The following is a 23,497-nucleotide window of genomic DNA, read 5'->3' on the forward strand; positions in this document are numbered from 1 at the left end:
AGAAAAGTAATTTATGTGATTACTAAAATAGCTGTACTATTTGATTGGTATATTTTGATCTGATTTCAGATTTCAATAGCAGAGTAGAGGAGGATTTCAGACGCTCTAACTTTTTGTTCAACATTTCAGTTGTTTATAAAGGAAACGTCATTGATGCGGTTCATAAAACAGCTGTATAATAGAATATGTTCTTGTTCTGATTTCAGGTTTGAATAGCAGAGAAGTAGAGGAATTTTTAATATGCTCTAATGTTTTGTCTAAATTGTTGTCAGTCGCCAAAGTAGCTGATTTGAGCAAAAGTTACATTGTTTACAGTTACTAGAACAGAATGTTGGGACTTATGGTGTCCCAATGGCCCTTTTAGAATGCTGAGGAAATCCCATTAAAGTGGATGGAGGACAAAAATAAGGACAAAAAGCGTAGCTTACTAGTTTTAAAAGTATAGAAGATATCAAAACGTTGTATACAAGCACACCCCACGGGGCACAGACATCAGTTAAAAGTCTAGTTTTGATTTACATTTGGATGAGTTGTCAACTACGGTGAATTCAACGTGAAATCAACAAAAAATGACACCATGTCATTGGATTTAGGTTAAAAGTTGGGTGAAAGAACGACAAAATGCACATACGTTGATTACTTTTTGAAAATCCAATCGGTTTTCTTCGTTGATTCAACGTCATTGTATAGATTTTTTTTGGTTGATGTGGAAACTGCGTAGATGAAACCAGTTTTTGACAAGTGGGACTATTCCAGACGGACCTGCACGTTTTAAAGTTTGAATGACGTTTCTAGCTTAAACGGTGTACGAGGAGTAGAAGAAGTCTGACAAAGATTTTGAATGGGACATTTGCTTTGCAAGTCCCATTCATTAATTCATGTTCTTCTGTGTCCTTGTCATTTGTATGCCAAGCACAAACATTTCTGCAGAGGTGTTTTGTTGTGTTGCAATCGAAACCTCGGGAGAAATTCTGCTCATTAGCGTGCCTTTCTTGACACGATATCGCTGAGCTGTCGTGGCAAGCTGCCTCTGTGATCATTGTTTTAAGACTTTTTCACTCGCTTCATTCACATTTGAAACTATACCTCATCATGTTATGTCAATCTTTTCCCTCTGCATCCAAGACTATACTAAATGAACAATTTAAAAACCTTTATTTAAAACATAGACTTTGGAATGTCTCTCAATACTGTAGCATTCCATCTGGAGCCTGCCAACTGATTGAGTGATGTCTACTGACACCATTTTAGATCATCTTTAACAATGAATGTCTACATCTGACCTTCTAAGTCCTAAAATGTTCATCTAAAATAGGAATTGTTTTACATACCATATGTATTGTCTGTTGGAAGACAAACGTAGGCCTGCTTCCAGCAGGTGCCCTCAAGAACATACTGACAAGGGCAAGCAGTTGACTTCACTGCGTGAATCCGAGTAAGATACACTGAGCTGAACCTTTTGTACAATTTAAGTTGAGTCAGCGCAACTTACAGGCACGCTATCAGATATTTCTCCCGAAACCAATTTATTGCACAGTGTTTCTCTCGAATGGCACTATTGGCTTTGAAACAATAGCAGGGGAAAGTTTGCATAGAGTAGAGAGGAGTTAAAACGCTTAATTCGCTTGGAAGATGTTGGCTGATGGAGACAACGCCTTGCATAGGACCTGAAGACAGCCGGTGTCGCCCCTCGAGGAATAGACCAGCCATTTAGCCTACTGGCTACAATGGTGAAGTGACCTGAATCTAAGGGAGGTGGATATAATAGTTGTAGGCTTAAGCTTTAGTAGTCTTATGGAAGCAGACAAGTATGTCTCTGGATATGGAATACACTCTGACCTACTGTTTATTTAGACATCTCTGTCAAATCTGACATGTGAGATTAAAGCTGACGACCCAGGTGAGAGTCCCATTATCGCTTATTAGTTGAAATTAACAAATACAGAAGGCTCCAAAAGTATTGGGACAGTGACACATTTTTTGTTGTTTTGGCTCTGTATGGAAATAATAACATGACTACGAGGTTAAAGTGCCAACTTTCAGCTTTAATTTGATGGTATTTTCATCCATTTCGGGTGAACCGTTTAGAAATTACAGCACTTTTTGTATATAGTCCCCCCATTTAAGGGGACAAAATGTATTGGAACAATTTAACTTAGATGTGTATTAAAGTAGTCAAACGTTTAGTATTTGGTCCCATATTCCTAGCACGCAATGACTACACCAAGCTTGTGACTCTACAAACTTGTTGGATGCATTTACTGTTTGTTTTGGTTGTGTTTCAGACTATTTTGAACCCAATAGAAAGTAATGGTGAATAATGAATTGTGTCATTTTGGAGTCATTTTTATTGATGTGGATGCTACCATGATCATGGATAGCTCTGAATGAACCGTGAATAATGATGAGTGAGAAAGTAAAAAAAAAAAAAATTGTCACTGTCCCAATACTTTTGGAGCTCACTGTAGGCTCAGGAAGAAAACTTAACTCAATCAGATGACAATACATTTTCAACTCTGCCTACCCTTCCACCTACACGTTAATATAAACAGCGACAAATGTCACAATGGTGTGCTGGCTGATTTCTGCATCCCACCTTCACCACCGTCCATCTCCATTCCTTCCTCTCTCTGGGTGGATTCTTCCATTGAGATATATGATATGAAACTACCAGATCTATCTCTATGTGTCATGTTGTCTTGTCTCTGTCCTTTCCCTTCACCCTGTCTCCCTCTGCTGGTCGTGTTAGGTTACCTTTTCTCCCCCGCTTTCCCCCAGCTGTCCCTTGTCTCCTCTAACTACCCATTCACCCCGTTCCCCACCTGTTCCCTTTTTTCCCTCTGATTAGGTCCCTATATCTCTCTCTGTTTCTGCCCCTGTCCTTGTCGGATTCTTGTTTGTTTGTCATTCATGCCTGAACCAGACTGTCGTCATGTTTGCTGTAACCTTGTCCTGTCCTGTCGGAATCTGCCGGTCCATCTGAGCCTACCTATGTTTGGTAATTAAAGAAGCTCTGTTTAAGTTGATTCGCTTTTGGGTCCTCATTCACGCACCGTAACAGAAGAATCCGACCAAGAATGGACCCAGCGACTTCGGATCCTCTCCACTCAGCCGTCGAGATCCAGGGAGCGATGCTAGGCAGACACAAGCAGGAATTGTCTGCTGCTCGACATGCCGTTGAGACCCTGGCCACCCAAGTCTCCAACCTCACAGAACAGGTTCACCATCTCCGCCTCGATCCACCGGCCACTTCCAGGGCTTTCGAATCTCCGGAGCCCAGAATCAATAACCCGCCGTGTTACTCTGGGGAGCCCACTGAATGCCGCTCGTTCCTCACCCAGTGTGATATTGTGTTTTCTCTCCAGCCCAACACTTACTCCAGGAGCACTGCTCGTGTCGCCTACGTCATATCTCTCCTTATTGGACGGGCTCGTGAGTGGGGCACGGCAATCTGGGAGGCAAGGGCTGAGTGTACTAACCAGTATCAAGACTTTAAGGAGGAGATGATACGGGTTTTTGATCGATCTGTTTTTGGGGAGGAGGCTTCCAGGGCCCTGTCTTCCCTATGTCAAGGCAATCGATCCATAACAGACTACTCTATTGAGTTTCGCACTCTTGCTGTCTCCAGTGGCTGGAACGAGCCGGCCTTGCTCGCTCGTCTTCTGGAGGGTTTCCGCGCAGAGGTAAAGGATGAGATTCTCTCCCGGGAGGTTCCTTCCAGCGTGGATTCCTTGATTGAACTCGCTATTCGCATTGAGCGACGGGTTGATCTTCGTCACCGAGCTCGTGGAAAGGAGCTCGCGCTCTCCGTCGCCTCCCTCTCCGCATCACTACCATCTTCCTCTGCCGGCTCGGGTGCTGAGCCCATGCAGCTGGGAGGTATCCGCATCTCGACTGAGGAGAGGGAACGGAGAATCACCAACCGCCTCTGTCTCTATTGCGGTTCCGCTGGTCATTTTGTCACTTCATGTCCAGTAAAAGGCCAGAGCTCGTCAGTAAGCGGAGGGCTACTGGTGAGCGCTACTACTCCTGTCTCTCCTTCAAGATCCTGCACTACCTTGTCGGTCCATCTACGCTGGACCGGTTCGTCAGCTTCCTGCAGTGCCTTAATAGACTCTGGGGCGGAGGGCTGTTTTATGGACGAGACCTGGGCTCGGGAACATGACATTCCTCTCAGACAGTTAAAGGAGCCCACGGCCTTGTTCGCCCTGGATGGTAGTCCTCTCCCCAGGATTCAGCGTGAGACGCTACCTTTAACCCTCACTGTTTCTGGTAATCATAGTGAAACCATTTCTTTTTTAATTTTTCGTTCACCTTTTACACCTGTTGTTTTGGGCCATCCCTGGCTAGTTTGTCATAATCCTTCCATTAATTGGTCTAGTAATTCTATCCTCTCCTGGAACGTCTCTTGTCATGTGAAATGTTTAATGTCTGCTATCCCTCCTGTTTCCTCTGTCTCTTCTTCACAGGAGGAGCCTGGTGATTTGACAGGGGTGCCGGAGGAATATCACGATCTGCGCACGGTGTTCAGTCGGTCCAGGGCCACCTCTCTTCCTCCACACCGGTCGTATGATTGTAGTATTGATCTCCTTCCGGGAACCACCCCCCCCCGGGGTAGACTATACTCTCTGTCGGCTCCCGAACGTAAGGCTCTCGAAGATTATTTGTCTGTAGCTCTTGACGCCGGTACCATAGTCCCCTCCTCCTCTCCCGCCGGAGCGGGGTTTTTTTTTTGTCAAGAAGAAGGACGGGTCTCTGCGCCCCTGCATAGATTATCGAGGGCTGAATGACATAACAGTGAAGAATCGTTATCCGCTTCCTCTTATGTCTTCAGCCTTCGAGATCCTGCAGGGAGCCAGGTTTTTCACTAAGTTGGACCTTCGTAACGCTTACCATCTCGTGCGCATCAGGGAGGGGGACGAGTGGAAGACGGCGTTTAACACTCCGTTAGGGCACTTTGAATACCGGGTTCTTCCTTTCGGCCTCGCTAACGCTCCAGCTGTCTTTCAGGCATTAGTCAATGATGTCCTGAGAGACATGCTGAACATCTTTGTTTTCGTTTACCTTGACGATATCCTGATTTTTTCACCGTCACTCCAGATTCATGTTCAGCACGTTCGACGTGTCCTCCAGCGCCTTTTAGAGAATTGTCTTTTTGTGAAGGCTGAGAAGTGCACTTTTCATGCCTCCTCCGTCACATTTCTCGGTTCTGTTATTTCCGCTGAAGGCATTAAGATGGATCCCGCTAAGGTCCAAGCTGTCATTGATTGGCCCGTCCCTAAGTCACGCGTCGAGCTGCAGCGCTTTCTCGGCTTCGCGAACTTCTATCGTCGTTTCATCCGTAATTTCGGTCAGGTGGCAGCTCCTCTCACAGCCCTTACTTCTGTCAAGACGTGCTTTAAGTGGTCCGTTTCCGCCCAGGGAGCTTTTGATCTCCTCAAGAATCGTTTTACATCCGCTCCTATCCTTGTTACACCTGACGTCTCTAGACAGTTCGTTGTCGAGGTTGACGCGTCAGAGGTGGGAGTGGGAGCCATCCTTTCTCAGCGCTCCCTCTCTGACGACAAGGTCCACCCATGCGCGTATTTTTCTCATCGCCTGTCGCCGTCGGAACGTAACTATGATGTGGGTAACCGCGAACTGCTCGCCATCCGGTTAGCCCTAGGCGAATGGCGACAGTGGTTGGAGGGGGCGACCGTTCCTTTTGTCGTTTGGACTGACCATAGGAACCTTGAGTACATCCGTTCTGCCAAACGACTTAATGCGCGTCAGGCGCGTTGGGCGCTGTTTTTCGCTCGTTTCGAGTTCGTGATTTCTTATCGTCCGGGCTCTAAGAACACCAAGCCTGATGCTTTGTCTCGTCTCTTCAGTTCTTCAGTAGCCTCCACTGACCCCGAGGGGATTCTCCCTGAGGGGCGTGTTGTCGGGTTGACTGTCTGGGGAATTGAGAGGCAGGTAAAGCAAGCACTCACTCAAACTCCGTCGCCGCGCGCTTGTCCTAGGAACCTTCTTTTCGTTCCCGTTCCTACTCGTCTGGCCGTTCTTCAGTGGGCTCACTCTGCCAAGTTAGCCGGCCACCCTGGCGTTCGGGGTACGCTTGCTTCCATTCGCCAGCGTTTCTGGTGGCCCACCCGGGAGCATGACACGCGTCGTTTCGTGGCTGCTTGTTCGGTCTGCGCGCAGACTAAGTACGGTAACTCTCCTCCTGCCGGCCGTCTCAGGCCGCTTCCTATTCCCTCTCGACCGTGGTCTCACATCGCCTTAGATTTTGTCACCGGACTGCCTTCGTCAGCGGGGAAGACTGTTATTCTTACGGTTGTCGATAGGTTCTCTAAGGCGGCTCATTTCATTCCCCTTGCTAAGCTTCCTTCTGCTAAAGAGACGGCACAAATCATCATCGAGAATGTTTTCAGAATTCATGGCCTTCCGTCAGACGTCGTTTCGGACAGAGGTCCGCAATTCACGTCTCAATTTTGGAGGGAGTTTTGCCGTTTGATTGGGGCTTCCGTCAGTCTCTCTTCCGGCTTTCACCCCCAGTCTAACGGTCAAGCAGAACGGGCCAATCAGACTATTGGTCGCATCTTACGCAGTCTTTCTTTTCGCAACCCTGCGTCTTGGTCAGAACAGCTCCCCTGGGCAGAATACGCCCACAACTCGCTTCCTTCGTCTGCGACCGGGCTATCTCCTTTTCAGAGTAGCCTCGGGTACCAGCCTCCGTTGTTCTCATCTCAGTTCGCCGAGTCCAGCGTCCCCTCCGCTCAGGCTTTTGTCCAACGTTGCGAGCGCACCTGGAAGAGGGTCAGGTCTGCACTTTGCCGTTATAGGGCGCAGACTGTGAGAGCTGCTAATAAGCGTAGAACTAAGAGCCCTAGGTATTGTCGCGGTCAGAGAGTTTGGCTCTCCACTCAGAACCTTCCCCTTAAGACGGCTTCTCGCAAGTTGACCCCGCGGTTCATTGGTCCATTCCGTATCTCTCAGGTCATTAATCCTGTCGCAGTGCGACTTCTTCTTCCGCGATATCTTCGTCGCGTCCACCCGGTCTTCCATGTCTCCTGTGTTAAGCCCGTTCTTCGCGCCCCCGCTCGTCTTCCCCCCCCCCCCCCCATCCTTGTCGAGGGCGCACCTATCTACAGGGTACGTAAGATCTTGGACATGCGTCCTCGGGGCCGTGGTCATCAGTACCTAGTTGACTGGGAGGGGTACGGTCCTGAGGAGAGGAGTTGGGTTCCCTCTCGGGACGTGCTGGACCGTGCGCTGATTGATGATTTCCTCCGTTGCCGCCAGGTTTCCTCCTCGAGTGCGCCAGGAGGCGCTCGGTGAGTGGGGGGGTACTGTCATGTTGTCTTGTCTCTGTCCTTTCCCTTCACCCTGTCTCCCTCTGCTGGTCGTGTTAGGTTACCTTTTCTCCCCCGCTTTCCCCCAGCTGTCCCTTGTCTCCTCTAACTACCCATTCACCCCGTTCCCCACCTGTTCCCTTTTTTCCCTCTGATTAGGTCCCTATATCTCTCTCTGTTTCTGCCCCTGTCCTTGTCGGATTCTTGTTTGTTTGTCATTCATGCCTGAACCAGACTGTCGTCATGTTTGCTGTAACCTTGTCCTGTCCTGTCGGAATCTGCCGGTCCATCTGAGCCTACCTATGTTTGGTAATTAAAGAAGCTCTGTTTAAGTTGATTCGCTTTTGGGTCCTCATTCACGCACCGTAACACTATGGGTTCTTATCTACCTCAGTCTTTGACCAGGAGCCAAACAGACCAGAGGCCTTATCCAAACCAAAGTAACTACAGTATTTTCATAGTCTAAACCATGGCTATTGTATAGCCTCATGGCCAAACCTACACAGTCATCAGGTAAATGGAATAATAAGCAAATGCACAAACTTGGTTAATTTAGAGAAATCAATCTACAGTGCCTTGCGAAAGTATTCGGCCCCCTTGAACTTTGCGACCTTTTGCCACATTTCAGGCTTCAAACATAAAGATATAAAACTGTATTTTTTTGTGAAGAATCAACAACAAGTGGGACACAATCATGAAGTGGAACGACATTTATTGGATATTTCAAACTTTTTTAACAAATCAAAAACTTAAAAATTGGGCGTGCAAAATTATTCAGCCCCCTTAAGTTAATGCTTTGTAGCGCCACCTTTTGCTGCGATTACAGCTGTAAGTCGCTTGGGGTATGTCTCTATCAGTTTTGCACATCGAGAGACTGACATTTTTTCCCATTCCTCCTTGCAAAACAGCTCGAGCTCAGTGAGGTTGGATGGAGAGCATTTGTGAACAGCAGTTTTCAGTTCTTTCCACAGATTCTCGATTGGATTCAGGTCTGGACTTTGACTTGGCCATTCTAACACCTGGATATGTTTATTTTTGAACCATTCCATTGTAGATTTTGCTTTATGTTTTGGATCATTGTCTTGTTGGAAGACAAATCTCCGTCCCAGTCTCAGGTCTTTTGCAGAATCCATCAGGTTTTCTTCCAGAATGGTCCTGTATTTGGCTCCATCCATCTTCCCATCAATTTTAACCATCTTCCCTGTCCCTGCTGAAGAAAAGCAGGCCCAAACCATGATGCTGCCACCACCATGTTTGACAGTGGGGATGGTGTGTTCAGGGTGATGAGCTGTGTTGCTTTTACGCCAAACATAACGTTTTGCATTGTTGCCAAAAAGTTCAATTTTGGTTTCATCTGACCAGAGCACCTTCTTCCACATGTTTGGTGTGTCTCCCAGGTGGCTTGTGGCAAACTTTAAACAACACTTTTTATGGATATCTTTAAGAAATGGCTTTCTCTTGCCACTCTTCCATAAAGGCGAGATTTGTGCAATATATGACTGATTGTTGTCCTATGGACAGAGTCTCCCATCTCAGCTGTAGATCTCTGCAGTTCATCCAGAGTGATCATGGGCCTCTTGGCTGCATCTCTGATCAGTCTTCTCCTTGTTTGAGCTGAAAGTTTAGAGGGACGGCCAGGTCTTGGTAGATTTGCAGTGGTCTGATACTCCTTCCATTTCAATATTATCGCTTGCACAGTGCTCCTTGGGATGTTTAAAGCTTGGGAAATCTTTTTGTATCCAAATCCGGCTTTAAACTTCTTCACAACAGTATCTCGGACCTGCCTGGTGTGTTCCTTGTTCTTCATGGACCTCTGAGACTATCACAGTGCAGGTGCATTTATACAGAGACTTGATTACACACAGGTGGATTGTATTTATCATCATTAGTCATTTAGGTCAACATTGGATCATTCAGAGATCCTCACTGAACTTCTGGAGAGAGTTTGCTGCACTGAAAGTAAAGGGGCTGAATAATTTTGCACGCCCAATTTTTCAGTTTTTGATTTGTTAAAAAAGTTTGAAATATCCAATAAATGTCGTTCCACTTCATGATTGTGTCCCACTTGTTGTTGATTCTTCACAAAAAAATACAGTTTTATATCTTTATGTTTGAAGCCTGAAATGTGGCAAAAGGTCGCAAAGTTCAAGGGGGCCGAATACTTTCGCAAGGCACTGTAAATGAATTGGTGACCAAATAAGCATGAGCAGTCTTATGATACAGCAGTGAGTTGAATCTCTCAAATTAAACAGTTTAAGTCTATCTCATTGCATAGCCCTTGCCATGCAGTTTGATTATAATGAACAGTTATGTTCTTATATTGTACGGGCTCGATTTCTACAGATTTTTTCTCTAAGAAAAATGAATCACATTTTATCTCTAAGAAAAACCACGCTTGATCTTCGCACTGATTTCCAAAGGCTAACCTCGGCAAGCGACCAATTATTTGCTCAGTATTTACAGAGAAGCTCTCAGATTCAAGAGCACCCTAATTCGTATACTGTTTTCAAATACTATTTACAGTAGGTCTATGCTTGGCTGTGAGTGTGTGATGGCTTTGTGTATTCTGCTAGGTCCTGAGTTCTTGTCATTTGTATAAAGGGACTGTCAAACCTCTCCCAGCATTACCCCCGGTAGCTTTCCTTATTCTGTCAATCTTATAAGGAGTGGATAGGTAAGAGGAAGACATTGTCATTACTTCTTGAGATTAGAAGTTAGCTAATACCTGAGCCACAACAGTCTGTGTGAGGACTGGCCCTTTTTCCATGTTGATGCTGAGTGATTGTGAGTTGAACACATTCTCTCACATCATCTGATCATACTAACTGTAAATCGCTATGGATTAGATCGTCTGCTAAATGACAAAAAAATGTTTTAAATGACTGCTCAGACCTGCAATTCATCTGCACCTTAGAGACTATTGGCACACATTCAACTCTACATCACACACACACACACGCACGCACGCAAACACACACACACACACACACAAACACACACACACACACACACACACACACACACACACACACACACACACATACATACATACATACATACATACATACACACACTGTCAACGCTGCTGTACTATTTATATACTTTTTATTCAACTGCTCAACCAAGACACTATTGACTTTATTACTTCATACTTTATACTGTATATCCTATTGTGTATACTACTACGTGTATACTATATTGTGTATACAACTATGTATACCATTTTTTAATTACTTGTTATATTTTTTATTTGACTTTGATTATTATTGATATTGATATTTGTACTGCATTGTTGAGGAGAGCTTGCAAGTAAGCATTTCACTGTACCGTTTATACCTGGTCTATTCAGGCCAGGTCCATTCAGCAGTAAGAGTGAGGGAGCAGAGGTAAATTAGTGACGGACACATTTATGGACCCGCTTCCTGACCTTCTTGATTGTGATGAATGGTTTTTGGCATGGCACAGCCTAGAACTATCCGGTGGGTGTCAACTTAAATCCAAAAGGAGCATTTCTCAAACTGGTGCTGCCCCATTAAAGAGCAGAATAACCAGGAATGGATAATTATGACCAAATATTGTGTTGTGGGGATAAACAGTTGTGTAAACATACAATTTATAGCTTCAACATGTTTTTAAAATCTTTTATGACAAACTCATGGACTGTCGGTCCTTGCGTCCATGGCTCTGTTAATGAATTTGAGAGTTCTGCTTACGTTTCCCCAGCCCCAATCCTCAGAAATATACCAAACCAAGTGGCTGGGCTTAAACACTAACTCTGGATTGTGGTTTTAAAGAGGTGTAATTGATTGTTTAGAGTTCAACTGTTTACCCCCTGGTGGGTTTCATATTTTTTCTCCAGTGAGTTTCTTAATTGAAATGAATTGATTGTGTTGTATTAAGAACAGAGGATAATATACCAATATATAAGTTAATGGCTTGAGTGAAGTGAAGCAGATAATCGGACACGGTTGTCTCAATTAACATTAATGCATTCATTTAACTCATAGTTATCCATGTACATTACAGTGCCTCGTATAATGAATTGTTAATTTCGGAGAAAAATAACATGAAGTACAACATAAAAATCAAGTAGCAGCCATATATAGCAGTGTAACAAGCTAGTCCTACATGAGGGAGCTTTGGGGGGTGGATATAATACCATGCTGTGAGGATACGCAGACATGAAAGATAAATAACCCAAGTGTATTGCAGTAAGCATCGGCCTGATAGAAACAGCTTTCCACTGTCAGAGGACATTGCCTATTATTTTTTCTAAAACAGACTGTATCTATGGGGGGAGGGTGGGGAGGGGAGGGGAGGGGGGGGGGGGTGAAATCATCAAAAGACTTGAAATTGCTAAGGGTAATGGTTGTACTGTAAAGCAATTCGTAGACTGGTGGCATAGTGTCTGAAGGATAAATAGCACCAGAAATAATGCACCAAAATAATATATATATTACAATAAATAATAGTATTTAGCCTACAAAGGAGAAGGTATTCTTATTACTCCTCACTTCAGTTTGAGAGAAATCTGACAGAACTCTCCTTTTGTACATTTATTCCAGATGAATTGTGTAAGTATGTGGAGTTGTTCCCAAATCGTTGGCTACTCCTAGAGATTTTGCAATTTCATGACAAATTGGAAAACATATTTCACATCTGCAGCTATTAACAGTCACCAAACAACGATTCAAGACCCTGTGTGGCATTTACCTGGCGTCTAATATATATCTGACAAAATTGCCCTTCTAAGGCAAATGATAAAGTCATTACTTACTGTCTGTAATAAACAAACATTAGAACTTGTATTTTCTAAAATACATGACTAATTTGAGCCAAACCAAACCTAACCAAACCTTGTGCATTTTAACTCATTCCCACAAAACACAGCTGAAAATTATTTATATTTTTAAGTTGCAAAACAGCACAAAGGTAATTAAGAAACAAGACAACAGTAAACATGTCGTCCCCGACAAATGATGCATCGCCCCCCTTGGGCTAATCAGTGTAATTTTGTAAATGCCGCATCTCTATGGCAAGACACATCATTCACCAAAGTTTCATCAAAATCGGGGCAGTAGTGTCTGAGATATTGCGTGGGTTATTTAGACTCATATCCCTGAGCATGTGTGCCAAATTTCAGCACTCTGAGTCAAACAGATCAAGAGATATAAACATGTGCCCATTATAGCACCACTGTGTGGTTGATATGAATGTTCTTGCATATGTTGAGTCTTGACACTGTTTGCAACATGTGTACCAAATTGTATTAGAATACGAATATCCTTTACTGATTTATATTCATTTATATGCCAGACCACACCTACCTGAATGTTTATTGGTCAATGTTTATTGGTCAGTGCAGCCATGTTTTAGGTGCTAGTCTGGAAAATATTGTGTTGCGAAACCTTTGTCCATAAATGCCACATATCAAGTTTGGTGCAGATCGGTCATTCGGTGCCAGAAGAGTAGCCTTTTAAATGTTTATCACAAATTAATCATGGCAAACCTTATGCGTCCTTGAGGGAAATGTGTTCCTTGTGAGGAGAGGGACCTGTGTACCAGATTTCATGACTTTTGGTCAAACGGGGTGAGGGGCATGACCTTTCAAAGTTTTCATTTTCAATCTCTTGTTTGTAAATTCCGGAACTCTATGGCAAGACGCAACATTCACCCAAGTATCGTCAAAATCGGGCCAGTTCTAAAATAAATAAAAAATATTTAACTTGGTCAGTCAGTTAAGAACAAATTCTTATTAACAATGATGGCCTACACAGGCCAAACCCGGACGACGCTGGGCTAATTGTGCGCCCCGACAAATGATGCATCGCCCCCCTTGGGCTAATCAGTGTAATTTTGTAAATGCCGGATCTCGACGGCAAGACACATCATTCACCCAAGTTTCGTCAAAACTGGGCCAGTGCTGTCTGAGATATCATGTGAGATTAAAGTACAAACTAACGTACATACGGACAGACAGAGACCGATCCACAGTCCCCTCTCCAATCGCAAAAAATAATAGCACCAGACTTCCATGCAGTTTATGGCAGAGATATGCTAGCTAATCTTTAAGTCCATGCCTCGTTTGTTGCTACCTTTTGTATCTTACATGCTAAACAAATTGTTAAACAGAAAGAGAGAGATTGCAGACCAGCTAGGGCTGGGCAATATGGGCAAAATATTTTATTTAACTTTTTTTGACAGTATGGTAATTGACATTATTTTATGTTTTTGAATATTACAAATTGTTCATTTGCATTAGAACTAGTGCATGACCCTAGTGTGGTAACACATGAATTCTAACAGATTTCAATGTGTCTTTCTCCATTCTGATTGTTTTATACTGTTGAATTAAACTTCAACCCCAAAACATTTTCTACATTTTCATCCATTTCTGCATTTCCTGCACTCATTTGAGATCATTTACACACTGCCACGTAGGGCTGCACGATATGGGCAAAAAAATCTAGGCCTTATTTTTAACCAAATGTTACAATTACGATTTGACTAGCAATTTAGATAAAACCACGTGGGGAAACTGTTGGAATCATGGAAATAGAATGATTATTCGAATTCTATAGTTAGAATATAATAGTGGGCACCTTGAATACAGTGTTTGACATGACAACATATGAAAATGCCAGGGAGGAGTTATTTTGACATGGTAGGAACCAAAGTCTTGGTGGGTGTTTCCTAGGGGAACCTATAATATTTGGGTATATGAAATGTTTTTTCTTTGCTATTAGAAGATACTGTTGCACAAACAACATGATTTAGGCTTACACCATCACTGGTATCAGGCTGTATAGCTAGCTACGTTTGCTCTGACGGATTACATTTATTAGCTAGCTAGCTAGCCAGCTAACTAGCGATTGGCATTAGCGGTAACACAAACTAGCGATTAGCATTAGAGCTAACACGATTTAGCCACAACTTGTTAAGAAAAGACAAACTAGCTGTTTGCAGATGTCAGAAACAAACGAATAGTGTAATTATAGAACACTTGTGGGTTTATATTACGAAGCAAAGTGGAAACAGCATCATTGTCACCAACATTGTTGCATGACCATGCAGACTGAACGCAAGTGTCTTGTGGTCGAGCAACAACAAATGTACTCATTGAGTGACAGGGGCAGGGCTAGGTCTATGTGGAGAGAGATGATGGATGTTACACGCGGTGTATCACATTTGACAAACCAACGGTATATATATTAACGGTATATAGTAAAATACGGTATACCGCCCAACCTTAGACCAGCCATGGTACTGACATTTTAGATGACTCAGAATCAACAACAATAGTAGAATTTCTTCCAGAGTATTCTGAGTCAGAGACCACTACATCAGTTAAGCATATTAAATGAGTGTTGTGTGTTTTGTGTTATGAGAGTTGGTGAGGATTGACTTGAATACTCATCGCTCTGCACTGCCTGGGCCAGAGGACTACAGCAACTATATTTTATTTTTGCACAACAGTGACTCTGCAGAAAACAGAGAGATAACACTCTGAGGTACACTGACTGAATGATTGACTGAAGCATCTACAGTAAAATCTCTTTGCGCTACTGTGTATTCATCACACAAACCCTTATAGCATACCTCCACAGTGAAATCCAGTCAACATCTGGGACAATTCATACAGATGGATGGACGACCAAACAGTCCCTCTCCAGAGTGTACTGAAATATGAGGTTTGACATAGTCTTCCTCTTTCCCCCGCTCAGTTCTGGGACTACAGTAAATTGGGATGAAGATGTGCATGGCCACAACCTCACCATGACATCCAGCCTTTCTATACCCTCTTCATCTTTCCTTCAGAGGCAGCGCAGCAGCCATAGCTAAAGGGCAACATCAGGATCAGTGCTTCTCATTTGTCTTTTCACAGTGGAATTGGCTTTCATTTGGCACAATTTAGCAGACATGAAAACATCAGTAGTTTGCAAATCAGCATGAATAAATATTTGACATTATCAAATAATCTTGTAGCCTAGCAGTTAAGAGCATTGGGCCAGTAACTGAAAGGTTGCCGCTTCAAATCCCCCGAGCCAGTAAAGTGGAAAAATTTGAGCAAGGAAGTTAACCCCCAACAATTGCTCCCCAGGCACAGATGATATCCATTAAGGCAGCCACCTGCACCACTTTGAGTCAGAGGGGTTTGGTTAAATGCATTCATTTGTGCAACTGACGAGGTATCCTCTTCCCCACATCAATTATTGGCTTTCTAGCTCTACAGACTTTTTTTCTCAAACTTTCAACGGTTACATTGTTGAATCAAAACACCAAGGTGAAATCGAAAACAAACGTATGAATTGAATGTTAAAGAGATGTGGGACCAACTGGTGGACAACTCTCTAAAACAAGTGTGAAGTGCAAAGCGAGCTAAATCCTATAGGACCGTACACACACACACACACAGAGAGAGAGAGAGAGAGAGAGAGAGAGAGAGAGAGAGAGAGAGAGAGAGAGAGAGAGAGAGAGAGAGAGAGAGAGAGAGAGAGAGAGAGAGAGAGAGAGAGAGAGAGAGAGAGAGAGAGAGAGAGAGAGAGAGAGAGAGAGAGAGAGAGAGAGAGAGAGAGAGAGAGAGAGAGAGAGAGAGAGAGAGAGAGAGAGAGAGAGAGAGAGAGAGAGAGAGAGAGAGAGAGAGAGAGAGAGAGAGAGAGAGAGAGAGAGAGAGAGAGAGAGACTGAGTGTGTGTGCTTCTCAAAGAGGAGCATATTATACTGGTATGATGATACTTAATGAAATGTTATACAGCCAACAAATGGTGTTTCAGTGAAACTACCCAGTGAGTAAGAAGTTATTATTTCTGTAGTAATAAATACACAACATAAATAATAGTCTCTGGACTATAAAATTAAGTGCTACCAAATGTAATGTAATCTTTGTGTATTATGTGGCAATGAGTTTAATGTTTGATTTTAAAGGTGAAGAAGATAAACAGAAACTTCCCTGTTAATCAACAGGTAGGCAGCTACTACTACTCCTACTACTACTAATAGGCCTACTACTAGTAGTAGTAAGGCAGTACGGTCCGGTACATCATCCCAGTAAAATAAATAGTGGGGGTACCTGACCAGTAAAACATGAGCATATCACAATTAATACAACATGCCCAAAAAAAACTATAGGCTATGAGAACAGTCTATGACTAGTGTGGCTGGAGTCTTTGACAATTTTTGGGCCTTCCTCTGACACCGCCTGGTATAGAGGTCCTGGATGGCAGGAAGCTTGGCCCAAGTGATGTACCGGGCTGTACGCACTACCCTCTGTAGTGCCTTTGCTGTCAGAGGAGGAGCAGTTGCCATACCAGACAGTGATGCTCTCGATGGTGCAGCTGTAGAACTTTTTGAGGATCTGAGGACCCATGCCAAATCTTTTCAGTCTCCTGGGGTGGAATAGGCTTTGTCGTGCCCTCTTTACAACTGTCTTAGTGTGTTTGGAACATGATAGTTTGTTGGTGATGTGGACTCCAAGGAACTTGAAGCTCTTAACATGCTCCACTACAGCCCTGACAATGAGAATGTGGGCATGCTCGGTCCTCCTATTCCTGTAGTCCACAATCATCTCCTTTGTCTTGATCACGTTGAGGGAGAGGTTGTTATCCTGGCACCACACGGCCCTATAGGCTGTCTCATCGTTGTCGGTGATCAGGCCTACTACTATTGTGTCATCGACAAACTTAATGATGGTGTTGGAATCGTGTCTGGGCATGCAGTCGTGGGTGAGCAGAGAGTACAGGATGGGACTGAGCACGCACCCCTTAGGGGCCCCTGTGTTGAGGATCAGCATGGCGGATGTGTAGTTACCTACCCTTACCACCTGGGGGCGGTCCGTCTGGAAGTCTAGGATCCAGTTGCAGAGGGAGGTGTTTAGTCCCAGGGTCCTTAACTTAGTGATGAGCTTTGTGGGCACTATGGTGTTGAAACAGCAAGTAATGCAGATGTAGAAGCACAGTGGCTAGGAAAAAGTGGCTCTGAAGGGTGGCCAGTCCTCTTCTGGCTGTGCTGGGTGGAAATTATAACAGTACATGGACAAGATGTTCAAACGTTCAAAGATGACCAGCAGGGTCAAATAATAATAATCACAGTGGTTGTAGAGGGTGCAACAGGTCAGCACCTCAGGAGTAAATGTCAGTTGGCTTTTCATAGCTGATCAATACAGCTCATTGAGCATTGAGTGCAGTCTTAGTGCCAGCATCGGTTTGTGGTGGCAAAGTCAGTCCCACTTTAAACTTTAGGTCACCGTTTACTTTGTGTGCTAAACGTGAATTGTTTTTTTTACAATGGGAAGTAATAGTTGTACATTTCGATTGGGTAATACTTAATGGTTCTGTTTTTCTATTCTTATGATTGGGACCTACTGGCTTATTATGTCAGAGTTGATGAACTGCTTATCCTTTAACATCATGCTGTGTGTGACTGCTGTCTTTCCATCGGTCCTATGCAGTGGTGTAGTGGTACCTGGAGAAATGGGTATACTCTAATTTTGCCCAAAAGTTCCCAAACAGCCAGCCTAAGCGAAGGAAAGGCTCCCTGTATGAAAAATCTGTTTGTTACTGTTGAAATGTCTTTCCTACCCTACCGGCTACCGATGTCATTCTTCTGTGAGCTACTCCATGCCAAAACCAGTTGAGAACTGCACACTCTTGCTGCCCGCTGAAACTAGACTATGTGTGCGGCGTGCATGTGTAAATATTTCACGTGCTTTGCGTTTGTGTAGGCTACTTTGTGCTTGATTTTTCTATTAATTGATAAGTCGTATACCTCCACTACACTACTTTGATATGCATCAGTAGGGGTTAAGAAGTGAGTATATGCAATGGCCACTGAAAAAATGCTGGGTATATGGCTTGCCTGCGTATACCCTACACTTCACAACTGGCCCTTTGTGTTTTACAAAAGGTGCACTCTCCTATATGAATGCGCTGGTATTACAGTTGCTGTCCTTTCAGAATCACAAACCTGTCTCACACACTCAAGGCCTATAGGTTCGCCACTGTACAAACATGTGTATAAAAGTTATAAATGCTGTTAAGATATTCATGTTTCAAGAAAAGAGTGTATATATTTGGCCTTGCGAAGCGGTTTTATGGGCTGGCTGAATGGAAAAGGATAATTATGACTTTTGTACTCCTCTGGTCTCTGAAAGAAATTCCAAGTCCCCACTCTCCGAGACAGAGTCAAGACGAAATACATATGTGGGCTAGTGATAAAGAAATCTCAATTTAATCAATATTAAAATCAGGCTGTAACACAACAAAATGTGGAAAAAAAACTTTTTCCGTGATATCCAATTGGTAGTTACAGTCTTGTCCCATCGCTGCAACTCCCCTACGGACTCGGGAGAGGCGAAGGTCAAGATCCATGCATCCTCCAAAACATGACCCTGCCAAACCACACAAACTGGAAGCCAGCCGCACCAATGTGTCAGAGGAAACACCATCCAGCTGAAGTACACGATGGGACAAGGAAATCCCAGCAGGCCAAACCCTCCCCTAACCATTGTGCACCGCCTCATGGGTGTCCCGGTCACAGCCAGCAATTGAACCCAGGTATGTTGTGATGCTTCAAGCACTGCGATGCAGTGCCTTAGACCACTGTGCCACTCGGTAGGCCTCGGGTGTGAATACTTTCTGAAGGTACTTTTTGATTGGTTGATTATGCTACACAAAGATAAATAATTTAAATGTGTTAATATTTTGATTTATTGCACCTGTTACTGAGATGGTTGTTCCAGTTTATATGATTTATGTAGTCTCTTTAATGAATTCATTTCCCCTACCCTGGCAGTCATTCTGAATGCAGGTTGCAGTTGACTAAAAGTGACAATTGTTAGATATCCTTACTTTGTCTGGATTCCAATAGGAATTACACATCACTTTGCAAGCATGCATAATGTGACTAGCAGGCCTGATGTGGCCAGTAAAGCAGGAGTTTCAGACCACGGTGTTAGGGTATAACTAGGCTCTCAAAGAAATGCTTCATGATATACGTTATGTATTGTCAAAAATAGTTTAATTTGAAAGTAACAACATAAGATAAAAGTGTTATAGCACATTAGAACCATTCATGCAGGGTTCTAGGTATAGAACCCTTCTTTGAGGATTCTATGAAGAACCACTTACAGAAGGTTCTACCTAGCACCGAAAAGGGTTCCCCTATGGGGACAAGCTGAAGAACCCTATTGGGTTCTATTTGGCATCTATTTTTCTATGAGTGTACTTCATGGCATTACAATGTGACACTGTAGACAGGAGAGTCATGCCTGGTTGACACCTGGTCACAGTACCCTATTGGCCAATTTCCCTCAAGCCTGATGTTCTTGACAAAGAGATCTTTGATTTATAGTATGAGCTGTATGGGGAGAGGGGGTATAGTCAGAACATAAACATGTCAATGACATGTCACCACCTTTTCATTCCATAGGAACAAGGATCTGACACTATACTGTACATCAACCAAATTGCTACCTTTGACCATTGACCTAGACTGCTCTGTAATCCTTTCTGAAGAATTTGTAAGAATTACAGCATATTGATGATAAGGCCATGATACAGACCTAACAGGTATAGCCTATCCTATGGTTTGATTGAGCTCAGCAAGCAGCTTACATTGAATACAAATTAAGAGTGTGTCAATCAAATCTAGCTAGGTTTTAACCTCCATCTTAAAGCCAATGGATGGTAGCACAACGTCGGGTAGCCTAGCAGCTAGAGTTTTGGGCCAGTAACCAGAAGGTCACTAGTTCAAATCCCTGAGCTGACAAGGTGAAAAATCTGTAGATGGGGCCCATAAGCAAGGCACTTAACCCTAATTGCTCCAGGATCACTGTTGATAATGGCTATCCCTGGCTGTTGCCCCACTTTCTGAGGGTGTCTCAAAGAGAATTGGGATATGCAACAACAAAAAATACATTTCTAATTAACACATGCTGTATGTATTCATATGGACTTGTACATGTGTGAAATAGCACAAATATAATCACCCACCAAATGATTATAAGGCATACACCAACTGACCCCTCAAGTTATTGAGTTGATTTGTCTTTACTTTAACAAACATTACTGTAAGAAGAGTGGAAATGTTAAATATATATTCATAATAGATAATAAAATATTCAGGAGGGGCTTTCAAGTAAATCTATATACCTTCCTAAAAAGTATTAAAACCAGAATAGAGACTATAGTTTGGTTGCCATTGGGCTGGTGATATATTACGCCAGGCTGGTATTGCACGTATTCCACATTATTAGCTCCAGAAGACGAACAATCAATAGGCTGTACAACCAGGTAAATCATTGGAATACGATTAATACCAGAAACTGCCTTACCGTGGCAGCAGAATTCCATCATCTACAAGTCTATATCATACTAAACTGACCATGTCGATAATATGGGCAGTGTATAGCCTTGCACTTCAACCTTGTTTAACGTCATTGTGGATAGAAAGAGGACTGACACGGCACTAGCTGAAGGAACTGCGTGTGCCTATACATTTGGACACGTCAGACGGCAAAAGAGGCTACTGCATGTTGCAACATAAATTCCTCTCATGTTTTACACTTAATGGGTTTTCTATCATAATCTGAATGAACGGTTCCCCTTCGTAGGCTACATTACGCATATGTGAGAGCCAATGATCATAGATTCTTAGGCTACCTATTAGATATTAGATAGATCATGAAGAGCATAGCCTACTGGCTTCTGAATTAGGCTTTATGAAAGTGATAAGTCTACAAATGGCGTTTTTAATAAAAGTGAACGTTTTTAAAGGTACAATTAATACATTATATTGTCTCATATACTAGTGGGCTATATCCCACTACAGTGAATTACCATCTTAAATGCAAATTACATTGTATTATACAATATAAATCGAGAAGTTGACTTGGAATATTTATATATAGCTTACCTGATTTTCTGGTAACAGGTGGTGATGATATTGGATCCAGTCGGCCCCTTACATCAATCCCTGCTGACTGTCAAGGCTGCAGATTCTAAAGAATCTATGTGAATCTAAAAAATCTATTAGAAATCGTAGCCTACCTATCCTTGTGCCACCGTCGCCCACGATATCCACACACGGAGGCAGTGTGCGAAACCGCTAAGCATCCCACACTTAGCCTAGGCTACACGAAAAACGTGTATTTTTTCTCTCCATATTTCTCCAGCAGAAACGAGACAGGGCATCCTTTCCTTCGACAGTCGTCGCCAGCAAGGCATGGGATAGATACAGTTTCACATTTTCCCTTACCATGCGCCCTGGTGCCAAAATGACTGGCTAAAAATCGCATGCGATTTGTTTTAACTCACGTCAATCGATTCAGTTGTTAATTTTACTCACGGACCACTCACATTTCTCCCAATGGGGAAATTACTGTGAATGTACGTTCACCGTTGATTAAGAAAATCAATTATGCACATAGCCTAAGATAAGTACAAGCAAAATGTCCGGTCCAAGGAGCGCTTTAAAAGACAATTATCGGCGAGCACTGCGGTATGGGTTGGTTGGGGAATGCGTCCTGAAGAAAATTACCGCAAAAGGAGATTCAAAGGAGCCAGTTCAATGTGTATCTCACATCAGATCAGGGAACCCAGTTTCAGCTCCTCAATACATTAACAGACAGCTGGGTTCAGTGCCGTAAGATCCTCTACCCTGCAGCCCTTATTGGGTGAGCAGCTGTGCAGGTTTTCCAGTTGCAGGTGTATTACAATCAGAGCTATGTATAGCCATAAAGAGAGTAGGTCTACATATGTATATGATTGAAATAGTGTCTTTTTTCTACACAACACACTGTCCCAAAGTCTAACACTTTACATGAAGTTGCTCTTATACCTGTGTAGTAACTCTGTCATTGTAATAACATTAAGTTGTTACATAGGACTTCCCCTTTGTAAGTGCATTGAATTACCATCTTAACTACCAATTTTATACACAGTTGATTAAAGTGGGACCAATTTGAGCATCATAGACCTGAGAGATAAAATGGCCCTTATAAAAGAGTTAAATAAAGGTTAAATAACCAAATAAAATAAAATAAATAAATGAATTTGAATGCTATTAACACTTGCACCACATAAGGCTTCTTCGTCATGAATTCATCTCACAGGCATTTTATCCTCTTTTCACCAATTAGTTATTGTCGTTTCAGGTGATTTTCTAATGATTGTTGATCTTATTTATAGAACATTTCACCAAATGAACACTTTGCTGCCCTGGACATGACCTGATTAGATTAAAGACGATGCACACCCATCTGCTTCAGCATCAAATCCCTATGCAGTACTACAGTGGCTTGCAAAAGTATTCACCCCCTTGGCATTTTTCCTATTCTGCTGCCCTACAATGTGGAATTTACTCCAAAGGGGGATGAATCGTTTTGCAAGGCACTGTACCTTGTGAGTAACCCCTATATATTGGGTATCCATGTTGATTTAGATGCGGAAAGCTGTAGTATTGACTTGTGTTTTCACAATAAAGGTGTGTTTTAAGTGCGGTATAGCTCATCCAAAATTTCAGTTAGTGCACACAGACTATCTTTGTGAAACATTGATGCTTTCTCACCGTGGAAAACTTACGCACATTTACTTTGTGTTTTTTGTTTGTTGTTTATTTCGAAAAACCAATATAACAGAAAGTACAACACAACACTAACATTCAAACATTCAAAAACACAAACATAAACAAACATATGAGCTGCACATTCATTCCACAGTGTGTTGTCAGACAAATTATCTAACGTCCTGGAACATTAGGTCACACCCATCAAAAATGGAGCCATCCAACTAATTATACACAGACACCCCCCCCCCCCCCCCCAGATACCCTTATAATTTAGCCAGGAAAGAAGGACATTATTTATTGTCTCCAATTAGGTTTTGGAGATAAGATAACCAGTTCACAATTAACTTTAAGTTAGCAACACAATAATATTCAAAAATGTGCCAATCTTATTATGGGAACTATTCAAATTCATCCTTTGTTTCATTAATTTTGCCATATAATGCCATTGCGAAGATTTAACTGGACACAAGGGGGCGTAAAGTGATACATTTCCTTCTCCTTTGCAGGCTCCGCTCAGCAGGCTCAGCAGACAGAGGTAAATGTAATTATGCTGTTCAGACTGACCTTGAAAGTCAACTAGTTAGATTGACATTTGAAGGA

General features: G+C 42.9%; 1 protein-coding gene across 1 annotated transcript in view; it reads right to left on the reverse strand.

Moving 5' to 3' along the window:
- LOC110508596 (gamma-1-syntrophin) overlaps positions 1 to 22,016 on the reverse strand; it is a 56,799-nt gene extending 34,783 nt beyond the window's left edge. The window contains 1 exon segment of the mRNA XM_021589231.3: positions 21,245 to 22,016. The gene's annotated coding sequence lies outside the window, so the exon portion shown is untranslated.
- Between the last annotated feature and the right edge of the window lie 1,481 nt (positions 22,017 to 23,497).

The sequence above is a fragment of the Oncorhynchus mykiss genome, chromosome 28, assembly GCF_057628025.1.
Source record: "Oncorhynchus mykiss isolate SJ-2025 chromosome 28, ASM5762802v1, whole genome shotgun sequence".
Classification (NCBI taxonomy): Eukaryota; Metazoa; Chordata; class Actinopteri; order Salmoniformes; family Salmonidae; genus Oncorhynchus; species Oncorhynchus mykiss.